The 19,600-nt window shown below is 41.2% G+C and overlaps 1 protein-coding gene across 2 annotated transcripts in view; it reads right to left on the bottom strand.

Annotated features, from left to right (window-relative positions):
- The window catches only part of LOC138979954 (uncharacterized), a 52,609-nt gene extending 42,987 nt beyond the window's left edge, over window positions 1-9,622 (bottom strand). Inside the window, exons 1-2 of one of the 2 annotated variants that reach the window (XM_070352721.1) lie at window positions 8,680-9,622; window positions 6,488-6,750 (exon numbers count right to left, since the gene is read on the bottom strand). The gene's annotated coding sequence lies outside the window, so the exon portion shown is untranslated. The remainder of the gene's footprint in view (window positions 1-6,487; window positions 6,751-8,679) is intronic. The other variant, XM_070352720.1, reaches the window with a different exon arrangement.
- Between the last annotated feature and the right edge of the window lie 9,978 nt (window positions 9,623-19,600).

Raw genomic sequence — 19,600 nt, 5'->3', positions numbered from 1 at the left:
TCAGCTAAACCCCGGACACAATCTGGTCGATGAAAATTTTGAACACGTGCTCTAAGCGCGGCGCAGTGAACCGATTTTGGTTTTCCTGTAGATCCATTCCCAGTAACTCTTCCTTATCTTCTCCAGTGTTTTGCGCGTTTGTCTCCCTTCCTTCGTGTGGCGTCAATCCCGTACGGTATTTGCAAGAATACTGAATGAGAAAGAGCTTCTTCAAAATCTGAAGTTTGATCTTCCGATCACAGCTACGGTATCATCCTGAACTCAGGTCAAAATGAGTACGGCTCATTCTCTGAGATAACTGGCGATAGCCGTTGAGCGATGACTGATCAGAATGCTACGGTATGACAAGCAGCTTCAGATATTCCCGTTACTATTTTTAGAAGGTCACTGTCCAGAACGCTTTCCTTCCACCCGTTGTCCTCACTGTAAAAGTGCAAAGGTCGAATCTATTTATAGCCACGCGAAAAATCCACTGTAATCTATCTCTATATATCTATACATATACGGCTTCTGTGTGTGTGTGTGTGTGTGTGTGTGTGTGTGTGTGTGTGTGTGTGTGTGTGTGTGCGTGTGCGTGGGGTGGTGTGGTGTGGTGTGGTGTGGTGTGTGTGTGTGTGTGTGTTTGCATTGCGGTGAACCGCGGTGAATAAATACTCTGTTTCACGATACGAATTACGAAAATAAACACTTTTTTGTTCGGCTCTACTTCTTCACTTCTTTCACTTCCGCAACACAAAAGCAGCGCTTTTCTGCACAGCGCTTTTCTGCACAGCGCTTTTCTGCACAGGTAGTACATCTAAGTATTGCAATTCGTGTACAAAATCCCTCCCATCTTCAAAATATTGCCACTAATATATACTACCCCTCCCATCGTAAATATTCTGCATCAAATTTGGTGGGCATATTCAGGTGGACCCCGGGCACAAACTGGTGGATGACAATTTTCAACACGTGCTCTAAGCCGGCGAACCGCCACGCTGCATACTCTGTCTCGCGATTCACCCGGCGAAGCCGGGGTATTCCTCTAGTATGTGTGGGGTTGGGATAGTACAGAAAGGGGCCAAACAGAAACAAGTCGCGTAAGGCGACATTACTACATTTATTCAAGCTGTGGAACTCACAGAATGAAACTGAACGCAATGCAGTTTTTTTTACAATGACCGTAGTCTGCCGCTTGTGCAAAACGGAGTGAAACTGACGAGCCTGTTTAGCGCGGTAGTGGTTTCGCTGTGCTGCATAGCACGCTTTTCTGTGCTTCTCTTCGTTTTAACTTTCTGAGCGTGTTTTTAATCCAAAAATATCATATCTATATGTTTTTGGAATCAGGAACCGACAAGAAATAAGCTGAAATTGTTTTTAAATCGATTTCGAAAATTTAATTTTGATCATAATTTTTATATTTTTAATTTTCAGAGATTGTTTTTAATCCAAATATAACATATGTATATGTTTTTGGAATCAGAAAATGACGAAGAATAAGATGAAATTGTTTTTGGATCGTTAAATAAAAAAATAATTTTAATTACAAGTTTCCGATTTTTAATGACCAAACTCACTCATTAGTTTTTAAGCCACCAAGCTGAAATGCAATACCATACCCCGGCCTTTGTCAAAGATTGCTTTGCCAAAATTTCAATCAATTTTATTGAAAAATGAGGGTGTGACAGTGCCGCCTCAACTTTTACAAAAAGCCGGATATGACGTCATCAAAGGTATTTATCGAAAAAAATCAAAAACAATCCGGGGATATCATACCCAAGAACTCTCATGTCAAATTTTATAAAGATCGGCCCAGTCTGAATCGCTCTACACACACACACAGACACACACACACACACACACACACACACACATACACCACGACCCTCGTCTTGATTCCCCCCTCTATGTTAAAACATTTAGTCAAAACTTTACTAAATGTAACAAGTCGCGTAAGGCGAAATTACTACATTTAGTCAAGCTGTGGAACTCACAGAATGAAACTGAACGTAGTCCGCCGCTAGTGCAAAAGGCAGTGAAAGTGACGAGCCTGTTTGGCGCGGTAACGATTGCGCTGTGCTTCATAGCACGCTTTACTGTACCTCTCTTCGTTTTAACTTTCTGAGCGTGTTTTTAATCCAAACATATCATATCTATATGTTTTTGGAATCAGAAACCGACAAGGAATAAGATGAAATAGTTTTTGAATCGATTTCGGAAATTTAATTTTGATCATAATTTTTATATTTTTAATTTTCAGAGCTTGTTTTTAATCCAAATATAACATATGTATATGTTTTTGGAATCAGAAAATGACGAAGAATAAGATGAAATTGTTTTTGGATCGTTTAATAAAAAAATAATTTTAATTACAAGTTTCCGATTTTTAATGACCAAACTCACTCATTAGTTTTTAAGCCACCCAGCTGAAATGCAATACCAAACCCCGGCTTTTGTCAAAGATTGCTTTGCCAAAATTTCAATCAATTTAATTGAAAAATGAGGGTGTGACAGTGCCGCCTCAACTTTTACAAAAAGCCGGATATGACGTCATCAAAGGTATTTATCGAAAAAATGGAGAAAAAAAAGACCGGGGATATCATACCCAGGAACTCTCATGTCAAATTTCATAAAGATCGGCCCAGTAGTTTAGTCTGAATCGCTCTACACACACACACAGACAGACACACACACATACACCACGACCCTCGTCATTTAGTCAAAACTTGACTAAATGTAACAAGTCGCGTAAGGCGAAAATACAACATTTAGTCAAGTAGCTGTCGAACTCACAGAATGAAACTGAACGCAATGCAACCCAGCAAGACCGTATACTCGTAGCATCGTCAGTCCACCGCTCATGGCAAAGGCAGTGAAATTGACAAGAAGAGCGGGGTAGTAGTTGCGCTGAGAAGGATAGCACGCTTTTCTGTACCTCTCTTCGTTTTAACTTTCTCAGCGTGTTTTCAATCCAAACATATCATATCTATATGTTTTTGGAATCAGGAACCGACAAGGAATAAGATGAAAGTGTTTTTAAATTGATTTCGAAAATTTAATTTTGATCATAATTTTTATATTTTTAATTTTCAGAGCTTGTTTTTAATCCAAATATAACATATTTATATGTTTTTGGAATCAGAAAATGATGGAGAATAAGATGAACGTAAATTTGGATCGTTTTATAAAAAAATTTTTTTTTTACAATTTTCAGATTTTTAATGACCAAAGTCATCAATTAATTTTTAAGCCACCAAGCTGAAATGCAATACCGAAGTCCGGGCTTCGTCGGAGATTACTTGACCAAACTTTCAACCAATTTGGTAGAAAAATGAGAGCGTGACAGTGCCGCCTCAACTTTCACGAAAAGCCGGATATGACGTCATGAAAGACATTCATCAACAAAATGAAAAAAACCATCTGAGGATATCATACCCAGAAACTCGCATGTCAAATTTCATAAAGATCGGTCCAGTAGTTTAGTCTGAATCGCTCTACACACACACACACAGACAGACAGACAGACAGACACACACACACACATACACCACGACCCTCGTCTTGATTCCCCCCTCTATGTTAAAACATTTAGTCAAAACTTGACTAAATGTAAAAAGGAGAAAACGATGAATGTACAATGTCAAAGGGAGAAGAAGAGGAACAAGAAAACACGGAAGACATTGCCCGCCAATCTTTGGGAAGGATGATGGTACTAAAACTTGGTGCACAGAACACACACACACTCACACACACACATACGCACACACACACATACACACATACACACATACACACACACACACGCTAGCACTAACACTGACAAAAAAAAACCACACGCTGACACACACACACACACACACACACACATATACATACACGCACACGCACACACACACACACACACACACACACACACACACACACAGGCATAAGGTTAATGCATTTTGTTGTTGGGGAAAATGCCACTAACTTGATTTCACAAAACTAATGAGGCATGATTTATAAGTAAAAGCAAACACAACATACGTGAGAGAAGGTAGGAAGTACAAAATACTAAGGCAGCAGAATGATATAATGGTGTAACATCAGAATTTTAAAATGAATATCTAGAGGTGGTTCCAGTTGTCAATACACAAACTAGAAAAGATGTTGAGGTGTTTGAGCGAAAGCATCCAAATGGGGGTAAACAAGGTTGACAAAGTACTGTTGCTATTTGCAGAGTGTGTAGGACGACCAGTGGGAAAGTGACATGACCCGAACTCTCCAAATAACGAGTGGTTCAACAAGGAATGCCACTTGAAAAACGGGTGAAGCACGACGTACGCTAATTGAATCCCTTTCACATATCATCGGAGACCAGGAAAATAAATAAATGTTGATCGACACAGGCGCTCGGAATATACATCTCTGCTAGAGGTCAAGACAAATATCCGCCAATTTTTTTTTTCGTTCCGCCGAAAAAATAAACGGGGGAGGCAAAAATGGTTCTGAAAACTGAATTTAATGGCAAACTTGGAGCTCAGATGACACCAAATTGCACAATTTGGGTTCCTTGGAGATTTTTTCCCCCAGACCCCCCTAGTAATACGGCTAGGTGCTTTGTGCCGTCGACTTTCATTTTACTTTCAAAATGTCAGCCTTTTTTACTTTTTTAAATTCCCATGCCTGGAAAATACAAACGGCCGGTGCTTCAGACGCTATTTAATTTGTATAACGCGGAACCAGCCTCATTGCACCTGAGAGAACCAAGCATGAAAACCAACAAGCGAATTTCATCATCAAAATACGTGCTGTTTAAAATATCGATGTGTCCTGTATAGAATGGCTAACGGAGGACGTTGTAAATTATTTAACATAAATCACAGCAACCTTTACATAATGCCTAAGAAGAAAAGTTGTTCAAGACGATCAGTACTATCTTGTTTCAAAAGGGTTAAGTGCTATCCCTAATCGTTTCTGCTCCCCCCTCGCAAAGTTTTGAGTGATACGACCAAAAAAAGAGTAACTTGGAACCCCGAGCGAGCCTCAGTAACGCATAACACTGACCTCTCTATTGTGTGCAAGTTTTCTATACACCTGTCACGTTCCGTTTCACTGCATTCCTCGCTCAGGTTCTGTCCCATTCCAACCGGACACCCCTAGGAGGTTCGGGTGCTTCGCACCCTCAACTAATGTACCCCTACCACAATTTGGAACCTCCCCCCCCCCCCCCTCACCCAACTTAGGTCCGGCCCTGGAATGTGAGAGCTTATCTCATGATTTGCGAAAATGTACGTGTACAGGGCTCAAACTGCGAAAGCTGAAAACAAGTAGTTTTAACAGAAAAATAATAGTACAGGCACGGTTGGCCTAGTGTTAAGGCGTCCGACCCGTGATCGGGAGGTCGTGGGTTCGAACCCCGGCCGGGTCATACCTAAGACTTTAAAATTGGCAATCTAGTGGCTGCTCCGCCTGGCGTCTGGCATTATGGGGTTAGTGCTAGGACTGGTTGGTCCGGTGTCAGAATAATGTGACTGGGTGAGACATGAAGCCTGTGCTGCGACTTCTGTCTTGTGTGTGGCACACGTTATATGTCAAAGCAGCACCGCCCTGATATGGCCCTTCGTGGTCGGCTGGGCGTTAAGCAAACAAACAAACAAACAGAAAATAGTACCAACCCTTCTAACCAACTTAAAAAAAAGTTGTTACAACCGTCCTCCATATGCCTGTATCTCACTGTGCGTGATTTGTGCATCATCTCTTGTCACTTCAAGTGTCCAACAGCAGCAACGTTTGTTTGAGTAACGACACTGAAGGGTCGGCAAAGCGGATGTCATCTTTCAAGATTTGTTTACCCAATTTTTCTTCTTCTTCTTTGTTCATGGGCTTAGACTCCCACGTTCACTCATGTTTTTAGCACGAGTGGAATTTTACGTGTATGACCGTTTTTACCCCGCCATTCAGGCAGCATACGCCGATGTCGGGGGAGGCATGCTGGGTATTTTCGTGTTTCTATAACCCACCGAACCCTGACATGGATTACAGGATCTTTTCCTTGCGCACTTGGTCTTGTGCTTGCGTGTACACACGAAGGGGGTTAAGTCACTTGCAGGTCTGCACATAAGTTGACCCTGGAGATCGGAAAAATCTCCACTCTTAACCCACCAGGCGGCAGCGACCGGGATTCGAAGTGGTATATCTAATTAGAGAAGTTACTTTTAATAATGCGTGCTCTGTCCTATCGAACTCCTTTCACTCTAATTCAATACACTCCACACACAGAATTTGGAGGATACAGACTTATAATTAAATTTTATCCTCACAAAAAGCAATTCACAATCTTCACATCAATAACAGAAATACAACTTTCCACTCACAACGCACAGTTCACATACTAATATTGTAATCACTTTATACACGTGATTACATAGTATAGCAATCTTTCTTATCCATACTATCTTAATATTATGTTATTACGTTATAATCTTTTAGTGGCCACAAGAGATCGAGGATGTTGACAGACACTCACCAATTCGTAGTTCTCATTCCTGCAGTCCTTTACACACTCTTGTGCAATTGTAATCCTTGCCGATACCGTTATCCATATCTCAAGTTCTTCCTCGAGGAAACACTCCTTCGCACTTATCGAAAAGCACCGGTTCGTTTCACACTCCAGTGTTGATGGGGACTCCACCGTCCTTCCACCTTCGCCGATGTGGATTCTTGTCCTGACATCGTCACGAATTCATCTCCAGTGTGGGTACCAACCCCCGGACACCATCATGGAAACTCCTAAAGAATAACCCAAGTCTTAATATAACATTCTCTTAAACCATCTCTTCTTTCTAAACAGTCGTGTATCATCTCTCTCGTTCATTCTTCCCTTTCTCTCCCTCTTGGTCATATTTACTAAATACCTAACGTAATCCAACATAATAATTATCACACTTCCATTCTCCATTCACATTCCAAACTAAACATTACACACGTACTTCTGACATCATTTCATGTATGTCATTCCGTCCACAATCAATATCCAAGCTATACTTGACCCATGGATCACTTAATCCATTATTGACACCACCATACATAGCATCACATCTTAACATAACATAAATGTGTAACAATAACATTTATGTTCATGAAATTGTTTGTTTGTTTGTTTGTTTTGCTTAACGCCCAGCCGACCACGAAGGGCCATATCAGGGCGGTGCTGCTTTGACATACATGTATATAGCTATTCTGATAGACACGTGGGGGAATTCGGGGGCTGTGATTGGATGGTCTCACACATCCCTTTTCCGATCATCAAAGCATAACGATACAAAAGTTGGCCATTTTTGCCGATATCCAAACGATATCGGCAATAACAAAGACGCGTGGTTCCGGTTTCTTCCACGTGTATAAAGTACACGCATACCTCGCCAGGTTTGTTTCTGTCACTCTGTGACTAGTCGACAGACGATGCCATTTGCTTTCAGTGTGTGTTTTTGTTGTTGGTTACTGTACATGACATAGGCCCTACATTACGTGTAAAATCCAGTTCTTTAACAGGCAACAAACCTTGCAAATTTCCAGAAGCTGCAATCTGAAGCGACCTATCTCGGATTCTAGCAGACGATCTCTCCAATGTTTAACACAAAATCAGCAAACTCTTCTGTCACATAGAACGTCCATTGTATAGTGCAATGTTGAAATGAAGTTACCGGTCTGAAACATTTCGTCGTTTCTTCTGAGACAATCCTTGTTCTCTTATCATCTACAGATTTACCGCTGTCTTCACCACGCGAATTCCCAACAGAAGTCAGACTTTCGAACATACAATCTACGTAGGCAAGCATGATACGTCATGACGTCATATGATTCCTAACATATTGACGTAATGCTAAGCATCCGGTTATCTCGAGTTGTCTCCGTAATACATGTCCGGGTTTTTTTCAATGTTCGGTTATTTCCGTGGCTTCATGCGGAAAAGGAACCGTCGTCTGCAATCAACGACATGGACCATTCTGGTACTTGTCGCTGACAAAAACATGATTCTAACACAGAATTTAATGTCAGAATAGCTATATAAACGCTATTGTGTTTTCAGCGTAGCAATAGGGTCCGATATTTAGACTCGAACAAGTATAATGCGACTCGTCTTCGACTCGTCGGCATTATACTTGTCTCGTCTAAATATCGGGCCCTATTGCTACGCTGAAAACACAATAGCTGTTAATAACGTGCGCCACACACAAGACAGAAGTCGCAGCACAGGCTTCAGTTCATGAAATTACCCAACAAAAACGTAATACAAGCTCAACGAGAATCCTCTTAAAAACGTTACACTAGAATTTAGTGCACTTTGCATACACTAACATTCACATTCCAGCTATGTATTCAAGCTTCAATATTATACAACTTGGTGTGAAACTCATGCATCCGCACCGAATATGCATACCAGCGCTCATTGGTTAAAATAATAACAGGATATTCGATGATTACTTTCCCGTGGGTAGCTTCCCTTTTCTGCACAATATTTACATATGTTTTAGACCAATGAGCGCTGGTATGCATATTCGGTGCGGATGCATGAGTTTGACACCAAGTGGAAGTTAGCGGCTCGCAAACGAAGATTCGTCCAAATGATGGTTAATAACAACCTGCAGCGGACGGAAGCTGAAAATTAAAGGTACATACAGTTCAAACAATCATTCAACTGTATTTATTTGACCTTACACAGACTGTAGGAAGAGGCAAACCGTCTTGAACAATATTTTTTCCCCAGGAAGCGACTCCAAGAACACAGAAGACTCGAAGGTGAGTGACGTACCTTGTAGTCTTTCTGTGATAGTAGTAGTCCAGTGGACGATACCTTCCGCCTGTGGTTTGATACGCTGCAACTCTCTCGGTCTCGAAACCAGCCATATTACTCAAACTCGTAAACACAATTCTGTTAAGCCAGGGCTATTTCCTCGTGAATCACACGAAACCCGTGATATCCGCTTCTAACCTGTCCACGGCTACGCATCAACAATCCATTCTTTAGGGAGGTTAAAATCACGACGTGTTTACAAAGCTCAACCTATCTCCAAATACCCAACTCACATCTTTGTGACACTCACGACCTCCCGATTAGGAGGCCGACGTCTTACCATCTCGCCACTGCGCCCGTCATACCCAATTCGAATTCATTGTTAGAGGCGTATTTATCAGAATGCTGTCCCAGCGAGGCGGTGACCTACTCCAAGAACGAAATACAACCATCAATTTCCATCAAATCATGTCAGAAGCAATAGAGTCATATGTTTCCAAACCATATTTGGCCAATTTTTGTCCTTGCCCAATACTATGCCATTTTCATTTGCTGAAAATCAGCGGATTGAAAGCAGCCACTCTGTGAAATGTTTCTTTTGACGAAAAACACACTTTCCTTTCTAGTATACTACGAGTAAAGAGGGCAAGCAAAGTGCATTGGTGAAAATAAGTCACGCACATGTTTATACAGGCAGTGTCCGTTTTGGTTTTAAATGTTGTGTCGTCAATAAATTTGACCGGGTCACAAACTGCTGTTCAGTCGAGGCATCGTACTGTAGCGGAAGTACTCGACACAGAAACCCACTCCTGGATGCATGCTAACAATAATGTTTGAATGAACTTCCTTATAGGGCCATGGTTTTTGTACACTTCACTGCGAAACAAAGAGAGCGTTGGTTACCAAATGTTTGCCGGAATTGCACTGTGAAACTCAGAACTGAACATGGTGTTGTATTGCACTGTGAAACTCAGAACTGAACAAGGTGTTCTTTATTATTTGTGTGCTTGGACCGATTAAAAGTTGTTGTTTTTTTTTTTTTTTTTTTACATTTAGTCAAGTTTTGACTAAATGTTTTAACATAGATTGGGAACCGAGACGAGGGTGAGGTGTATATATGTGTGTGTTTGTGTTTGTGTGTGTGTGTGTGTGTGTGTGTGTGTGTGAGTGTGAGTGTGTGTGAGTGTGTGTGTGTGTGTGTGTGTGAGTTTGCGTGTGTGTGTGTGTCTGTATGAGTGTGTGTATGTGTGTGTGTGTGCGTATGTGTGTGTGTGTGTGTGTGTGTGTGTGTGTGTGTGTGTGTGTATGAGTGTGTGTGTGCGTATGTGTGTGTGTGTGTGTGTGTGTGTGTGTGTGTGTGTGTGTGTGTAGATCGATTTAGAAGAAACTACTGGACCGATCTTCATAAAACTTCACATGAGAATTCCTAAGATTGATCTCTCCAAAGAATATTTAAAAAAATGTTTTTAATAAATGTCTGTGATGACGTCATATCCGGCTTTGTGTGGAAGTTGAGACATGCTTTGTCCGATGAAAATAGAGGTTAGAGGATACTACCTTAAGTCGATGTTTAACTAGAGTTGCCTCATTAGCCTAGCGACCATTTAGACAATCTTCACGCGTCTAGCGGTATCACGCAGTGCGCTGAAACAGAGAGTCTGCTATCTCTTCCTCCCCTCTCCCAACCCAGCTTCGAAAATTAATGGTCCATAGACTATTATACGTTGTTGATCGAATAATTACATGAGATGATACGTAGTCCATATACCCTCGGTTTTAACGCTGTGAATGCTTGACCAAAAAATCGTGTTGTACAACCTCAAATCTTTGCAAGGGAGGGACGGGTTGGGCATTTCATTATTACAACGACAACGTATGAGGCAACTCCAGTTAAACATCGACTTAAGGTTAGTCATGTCCAACTTCTTTTTTGTGTGACTTTTGGGTAAATCGAATTATTACCACTTTCAAATAAATTTGTTTGCTTTGAATACTGAGTAACAGCTACCGTAATCCATTACTGTGAACACCATCATCCAGCGATTGAACAACCACCACTACAAAAAGTACAGCCTTACTTACTGAGTTGAGTGCTGCCCGAACAAGAACGACAACGATGAAAGAACGGAAAGAACGACGGACACATTAACAGCATCAATAACAACTCATGACTAAAATAAAAAATAAAAACACATCAAAAACCACAACCAAAAACAGAAATTAACACACACACAAAATGTCAAACCTGGCTAAACAAATGGGATACCCTTAGTACATGATGCATTAAACAGCAGTGACGACAGCAACGGCCCCAGCGACATACACCACTCAGCAGAAACGCTCAACAACGGCAACCCCTATCACTATCATAACAACCACATGAAAGAACAGAAATAACGACAGAAACATCAACAGCAGCAATAACAACTGCTGACTAAATTGAAATTAAAGCACACCACAAACCATAGCCAAAGACAAAACATTAACACACACACACTAAGTGCAAACATGGCTAAATAAATGGAATACCTTTGGCACATTAAACAACAGCAACGACAGCCCCAGCGCAGCAGAAACACTCAACAACTACAAGTACAACCCCTATCACTATCATAACCACATGAAAGAACAGAAATAACGACGAAAACATCAACCCCAGCAATAATAACCGTTGACTAAAAACAAAACAAGTCGCGTGAAGCGATATAAAAACATTTAGCCAAGCTGTCGGCATGAAAGGAACAGATTAACACCAACAAAACAGTCATCGCCGAGACTATATATTAAGATAGTCTCGACTAACCACACGGTCACGCTCGTCTCCATGTAGCGCGCAAACGCAGTACCACGGCTTATTTTCTAATTTCTTATTATCTTTAATTCTGAGCACGTTTTTATAGTAAATATGACATATGTACAAGTTTTTGAAATCAGGAGAAATGGTAAAATACGATGCAATCATTTCTAAATGTGCTAGTGAAAAATCGATTTTAATGACAACTTTAATGAGCAAACTAATTAACTAAATTTTACGCTGCCGAGCTGATATTCAATCCCATAGTTCGGACTTCGTCGAAAATTGCTTGACCAAAATTTCAATTAATTTGATTGAAAAATGAGGGCATGACAGTGCGGCCTTAACTTTCACAAAAAGCCGGATATGACGTCATCAAAGACATTTATCAAAAAAATTAAAACAACAGTATGGGGATATTATACCTAGAAACTCTCATGTGAAATTTCATGATGATCGGTCCAGTAGTTTTCTCTGAATCGATGTAGAAATGCTTATTTTTGAATGTTTATGTATGTTTTATTACGGACACAAAAGCTCAGCAATGCAATTTCTCTTTTAGAGATTAATAAAGTTATTGTATTGTATTGTATTGTATTGTATACATACATACATACATACATACATACAAACATACATACATACATACATACAAACATACATACATACATACATACATACATACATACGTACATACATACATACATACATACATACATACATACATACATACATACATACATACATACATACATACATACATACATACATACATACATACATACATACATACATACATACATACATACATACATACATACATACACACACACATACACCACGACCCTCATCTCGATTCCCCGTCTATGTTGAAACATTTAGTCAAAACTTGACTAAATGTAAAAAGGTAAGAAAAAACCCATCAAAAACCACCACCAAAGAAAAGAAATGGACACCCAAAAAACTTCAAACCTGGCACACCTTTCGAAACAAATGTCACCCAGCTCACACCGTCTTTCAACCAGAACTACCCTTGTTTAAAAGTTTAAATCGGAAAGGTTACAGCACGTAGACAACACAGGAGTAACCAAATGGGAAATAGCTCAGTCGGTAAAGCCGACGGCGTTCAGTGTCGCTATCGGCTTGGGTTCGATCCCCACGTTCGGCGAGGGATTTATTTCCCAGAATCCACTTTTTGCAGATTCTCTTCGGTGTCCGAACACCCCCGTGTGCACACAATCATGCGCTCGATAAAGATTTCAAGTCCACAGCGAAAGTCTCAGGGTTTGGACATACGAATACACGCATGCAGGAAACAGTGGGAAAAAAATGGGTAGCGCCGTACTGTTTGGTAGCTCGCCTTTCCAAGTCAGAAAGCATTTCGAATTTCCACGAAGGTAACCTCACTGGACTATATAGTACGTAAATGATTATCTTTATCCTAACTGAGGAGAGAGCTATTGAAAATGTCTGATGACGATCGTGGGTCTTTTCCCTTTAACCTCGGTAGTGTTTTGTCATACTGTGCAACGTGCAAGTGACAGAACATGTCAGCATCAACCTGTCAGCAAACAAACGGTATTACAACATATGATTACAAAAATGATATCCAGCAGGTTGTAAATCTGGTCTGAACTAAACGCACACGCACGCACGCTGGTGTTTCCGGAACATAGTAGGCCTATCCGGGACAGACTGCATGGTGTGTGTGTGTGTGTCAGTGTGTGTGTGTCAGTGTGTGTGTGCGTGTGTGTGTGTGCGTGTGTGTGTCCGTGTGTGTCCGTGCGTGCGTGTGTGTGTGTTTGTGTGCGTGTGTGTGTGTGTGTGTCAGTGTGTGTGTGTGTGTGTGTGTGTCAGTGTGTGTGTCTGTCTCTGCCTGTGTGTATATATTGCGTGAGTGTTTGTCTGGCTCTGCCTCTCTGTGTGTGTGTGTGTGCGTGTGTGCCCGACCACGAACTAAGGCATTCACATGAAATATTTTCTTTTTAATTTCTGATAGCTTATTTAGACTATTCTTACATTGAACGAAGTTTTAAGCCAAAATGAAAAATAAACGGGTTATGTTGCATCTTAGAAGAGGTAGCGAGAGAATGTGAATCCCAACGTTAGTCCCCCAGTAAATGATAAGCCCGACCTGTTTCGAGAAGGTACGACTTTCATCTGCGGCCTCTCTGTAGATAGCATTCTTATAAAAAGTATTGTCATTATAACTTTATGCCAAGTTTCGTATCATAACAGGCGAAAGTACGGTAGCTATGATTCATCTTAGAAAGGCGACTTATGTCAAATGCGATAGTGTTCGACAGAAACTAAGAAAACGCCCGACCAATTTCCAAAGCGTCCGACCTGGAATGACGACACTTATGTCTAAATGTTCAACTTTCAGAATTGTAATCTTGCAATCATAGTTTTTTCTCCAAGTTTAATGTCATTTAATTGAAAATGACAAGTGCTAAAATGCATCTGCTTAGAGCAAGCGGCACGTCGGACATCTGTCAAATCCGATGGACTGCGTCAGTGACTACTAAGCGTCCGACCGGTTCGGTGAGGGCCCGACGGCCTTGATATGGGACACTCTCATATAATTTATTTTCTAATATTCTGGCTGTCAGCAAATGATGACAGACTTGTCGAGAAAAAAGATGAGCCGTCAAGCAAATGTTGATTTCATCCTCGAGACATATCGGTTATCTTTCGCTAGCTGTCAGCATATAATGAGATAACGGTTTTATTACCGGATACAATAAAATGTAATTCAAAGCGATTAAAAAAAACAAGTCGCGTAAGGCGAAAATACAATATTTAGTCAAGTAGCTGTCGAACTCACAGAATGAAACTGAACGCAATGCCATTTTTCAGCAAGACCGTATACTCGTAGCATCGTCAGTCCACCGCTCATGGCAAAGGCAGTGAAATTGACAAGAAGAGCGGGGTAGTAGTTGCGCTAAGAAGGATAGCACGCTTTTCTGTACCTCTCTTTGTTTTAACTTTCTGAGCGTGTTTTTAATCCAAACATATCATATCTATATGTTTTTGGAATCAGGAACCGACAAGGAATAAGATGAAAGTGTTTTTAAATTGATTTGGACAATTTAATTTTGATAATAATTTTTATATATTTAATTTTCAGAGCTTGTTTTTAATCCGAATATAACATATTTATATGTTTTTGGAATCAGCAAATGATGGAGAATAAGATAAACGTAAATTTAGATCGTTTTATAAATTTTTATTTTTTTTTACAATTTTCCGATTTTTAATGACCAAAGTCATTAATTAATTTTTAAGCCACCAAGCTGAAATGCAATACCGAAGTCCGGGCTTCGTCGAAGATTACTTGACCAAAATTTGAACCAATTTGGTTGAAAAATGAGGGCGTGACAGTGCCGCCTCAACTTTCACGAAAAGCCGGATATGACGTCATCAAAGACATTTATCAAAAAAATGAAAAAAACGTTCGGGGATTTCATACCCAGGAACTCTCATGTCAAATTTCATAAAGATCGGTCCAGTAGTTTAGTCTGAATCGCTCTACACACACACACACACACACACACAGACACACACACACACGCACATACACCACGACCCTCGTTTCGATTCCCCCTCGATGTTAAAATATTTAGTCAAAACTTGACTAAATATAAAAATGGAACAGCCGCACTACGGACTCTGACTGCTCTGATTTTGTGCTATGCCTGTCAGTCGCAGCATTTACGTATCCTGACTAAAGCCAATCACTCACCAGACGGGATGTTGTGCGACACGCAATAGACGAATACACACACATGTACACACACACACACACAGGTACACACACAGGTACACACACACACACACACACACACACACACACACACACACACACGCACACACACAAACACAGTTATACACCGCGAATGAATAACAACTTATTTAACGCCAAAAATAAGAAAACAACAGAGCAACAACAACAACAAATAAATAAAAGGCCGCTAGACACACAATGATGACTGAATGGGACAATGAAGAATGAGGTCATCTTCAACTTTAGTGTGTTAAATTCATAGCTCAGAATTCAGAGGCATCTAAGCCTCCAAATTTGCAGAACCTGCACTTCTAGTAAAACAAGTCATTTTAGATCCTTTTGAAGTCACGGAATGAACTGTACTTTTTGTGAACGATTGCATTTCGTTTACATGCGTCAAAGACGGAATTATCCGCGAATTGCGACAGGGGACGCAACTCTGTCGTGTAAATGATGTCCCTTGATTGAAAACGTAAGCTTTTTGACGTCATTTTCGTCGATCAAACAACCAAATTAATTAATTATGCTTAAGTTTGGAGCTCAATCCGTCAATAAATTTCACGACAAATGTTCTTTGGCTTGTTTACAGGGACTTGTATGAAAATAAAAAATAAAGTAAAGAATGCCACTGAATTCTGAGCTATTAATTTAACACACTAAAGTTCAAGATTACCAAGAATGCTACTTAACAATGCTTTACAATGACTCCAACCGGCCTCGCCGACTCACCTTTATCCAATTGTGAACATGCCTGGTCGGGTCAGCTCAGTTGTGGAAATATCCCGTCTTTAGCGTTGTCACCTTTACTGGCCGTTCGGTTCGGCCATTCCACACCTCTCCTGAATTGTTGACGCAAACATCAACTAGTAAGGCCTCTCCTGAATTGTTGACGTAAATATCAACTAGTAAGGCCTCTCCTGAATTGTTGACGTAAACATCAACTAGTAAGGCCTCTCCAAAATGTGTACTTTCAGTGTTTGTCCCGTGGAGAGTAAAGGCGCACGTATTAGTGGTTCCGATTGGCAGTGTGTCGTCTGCGTAGCTGAGCGGTGATAGTGCCTGTTGTGGCGGACATCTTGAACACACGGCCAGTACCGTGTAACTGGCCTTGATACGGAACGATCATCTGAAAGAGGGAAATCCAAACGCAATCCGCCTTGTTCGATTCTATGGGCTTGGACGATAGAGAAAAATAAGAAAAGCAAAAGCTGGAGTCCAGTCTGGACGAAACTGCTATCAAGAACGCAGAATTGATTTTTTCTGATGGTTTTTTTTGTTTTGTTTTTTGCTGTAAGCGCCGTGTTGAGCTAAAACTGAAGTTGCGGCACAATTTCGCTTCTCGCACATCTGATGCTTGTTGACATGCATCAACGAAGGGGCCTCACTCTGGAAGAGTTTCCTGCTCCGATAAACATGGCGCTTACGGCAAAAAAACAAAACTCAGAACAAATCAATTCTGCGTTCTGGACTCCAGCTTTTGCTTTTCTTATTTTTCTCTATCGTCCAAGCCCATAAAATCGAACAAAGCGGATTGCGTTTGGATTTCCCTCTTTCAGATGACTGAGATTACCCCCCTTGGATCGTTCCGTATCAAGGCCAGTTACACGATACTGGCCGTGTGTTCAAGATGTAGTGGCGGAGTCCAGAGGGCGGAAGCGTGCGCATCACTGAGCGAATCGGTCCGACACTGAATAAACAATAGTAGCCAGTGAGTTTGTAGAACCCGAGATTTACATTGAGTATAATATGCTTGTGGTACAACGGAGCCTTGATATTGTCACTCGGAATTTCAAAGCTACGGGTCCGGCACACCCCAGACACATAAAAACAATAGCAGCCAGTATGATTGTGAACGGAACTTTGATAATACATGAGCTTTGAAATCAGTGTCACTGGCGATTTGGAAACTACCAATCACACCTCCGAGACATAAAAACAATAGAAGCCAGTATGATTCTAGAATGGTGCTTTGATAATTCTAGAGCTTCGAAAGTGTCACCGTCTGGCGGTTTAAAACCTACCGAATAATAAAAAAAATCTCACCCGGGGCGACGTACAGACAAACAAACAAAATCGACAGAGAGGAAATGACCCAGCAGTGTGGAGGGGGTATAAAACAGAGAAACAGGAAAGGGGGCACAGGTAGCTCGGGTGGTAGAGCACTGGACTTGTGATCCTAGGGCCGCGGGTTCGAATCCAAGCGGGGAAAGACACGGGTCACTTTATGTGCAGAGTCACAGACGGTACCCATGTCCCACCCCCGCGTCGTGAAAACCGCTAATTTAACGAACGGATCCTCGTCCTCGCTTTGTGATTTAGGCAAAGAGGTTTGTGCGTTTTAATATTTAAATGACCTTCATTTTGGTTGTGCCCCTCAGTGATCTGAGCTGCTTTAAGAGCTTTCCCCGTTTCAACTAGGGACTGTAGGGCAACTTTGAATCAGGTACCCCTTTTTTGCTGTGGCACAGCGAGCTACCGCAGAGCTATGTTTAGACTGCTAACTGGAAAAACCGGGAAACTTGACTAGTTAATTTGCTTGAAGGTCAACAACTCTGTTTAGCGATTGGTTATTTCATGGACACGACGACCACCGACCACCGACCTGCTATAACTCGCCAATGAAAGGAATGTCCTCATAACAAATTAATCAAATTCATTTGGTGAAGACTGCAATCTCGGACCAATCACATGGGACACTGTCCCACCGGGTCATCGTTTTCATCTGACGTAAATTGCATTACAAAAAACAACACCGCACGTACATGGCAACTAAGCCTTTAAAAACATGTATTGTATGTTTATTTCTTACAAGTAACTTTTTTTCTTTCTAAAAAAGGATAAAATTCCAGAGCCGTCTGTTAAAAATTAACAAACGACAGAAAATGTTTAAAAAAATATGCCTTGTAGGCAATGTACAGTGTACCCATTTGTACGCCTAGGTTGACTCGCCGTGTGACTTCAACACAAAATATTGACAACACATATAGGCTTACATGCATGGAAACAGCACGTGGAAGCAGAACAATTGTAACTCGTGGAAACCACGCGCTGAAGCAGACCAGTTGATACTCGTGGTCGTGGTTACGATTGATTATCGGAGGTCGATTTGGACAGAACCACACATTTGTTCAAAGAAATTGTTTAAATATTTATGCGGCCTGCTGTAAAGGTATCGTTTTGTAAATCAATAATCAAAGTAAAAACCGGAAAAGACTGAGAAAGGTTAGTTGTGGAGACTGTGTGTGTGTGTGTGTGTGTGTGTGTGTGTGTGTGTGTGTGTGTGTGTGTGTGTGTGTTTGTGACTGACTGACTGACTAACTGACTGTGTGCGTGTATGTGTGTGTGTCTGTGTGTGTGTGTGTGTGTATGTGACGGACTGACCGTATGTGTGTGTGTGTGCGTGTCAGTGTGTGTGTGTGTGTGTGTGACGGACTGACCGTGTGTGTGTGTGTGTGTGTGTGTGTGTGTGTGTGTGTGTCTTTGACACTGTGTGTGCGTGTGTGTGTGCGTATGTTTGTGGTCGGATGCAGGATTTTCTCAAAACTATGTATTTGGACCTACCGCCTTTTGGCTTTTGACGGCAGTGATGGTCTCTGTAATAGGGACCAACACTTTTGGTGTTTTGGTTTTTCCGTCGGTTGCTTTTCAGCTCTTCTGACGCTTTTCCCTGTCCTTTGAACGGGTAGAGTCCTGCTTTCATGCGTTAATGCAATGCCAGTGTCAACATTGACTATGGGGACACGTGGAAACAAAACAATAAAGAGAACAGAAAAAAACTTTGGTTCGGACACGAGATCAAGCTAGATCAGGTAGATGCGACAGAAACGCTGTGTGTGTGTGTGTGTGTGTGTGTGTGTGTGTGTGTGTGTGTGTGTGTGTGTGCATATGTGTGTGTGTGTGTGTGTGTGTGTGTGTGTGAGTGTGTGTGTGTGTGTGTGTGCGTGCGTAGGCGCGCCCGTGGGTGTGCGCGTGTGTGTGTGTGTGTGTGCGTGTGCGTGTGCGTGTGTGTGTATAATACAGCCCACCCTGTTCGGAAGGATTTTGAAGAAGAAAGTTAGGATTGGAAATTGACGAAAAGAATTGGAACTTAGCAGCCACTGTCACTAGTGAAGTACGATTACGTGTACATGTACTGCATTGGAAAATATTGCAAAACATTGATCCAACTAATATTTTATTGTGTAAAATGAAAGTGAAGGCTGATAAAAAAAAAACCTGTACATATTGTGAGAATGAACGTAATGTATTGGAGCATTTTTCTTTT

The sequence above is a fragment of the Littorina saxatilis genome, linkage group LG11, assembly GCF_037325665.1.
Source record: "Littorina saxatilis isolate snail1 linkage group LG11, US_GU_Lsax_2.0, whole genome shotgun sequence".
In the NCBI taxonomy this organism is placed as follows: Eukaryota; Metazoa; Mollusca; class Gastropoda; order Littorinimorpha; family Littorinidae; genus Littorina; species Littorina saxatilis.
Note: the sequence above shows the minus strand (reverse complement) of the source record. Positions and strands in the feature narration are given on the sequence as shown.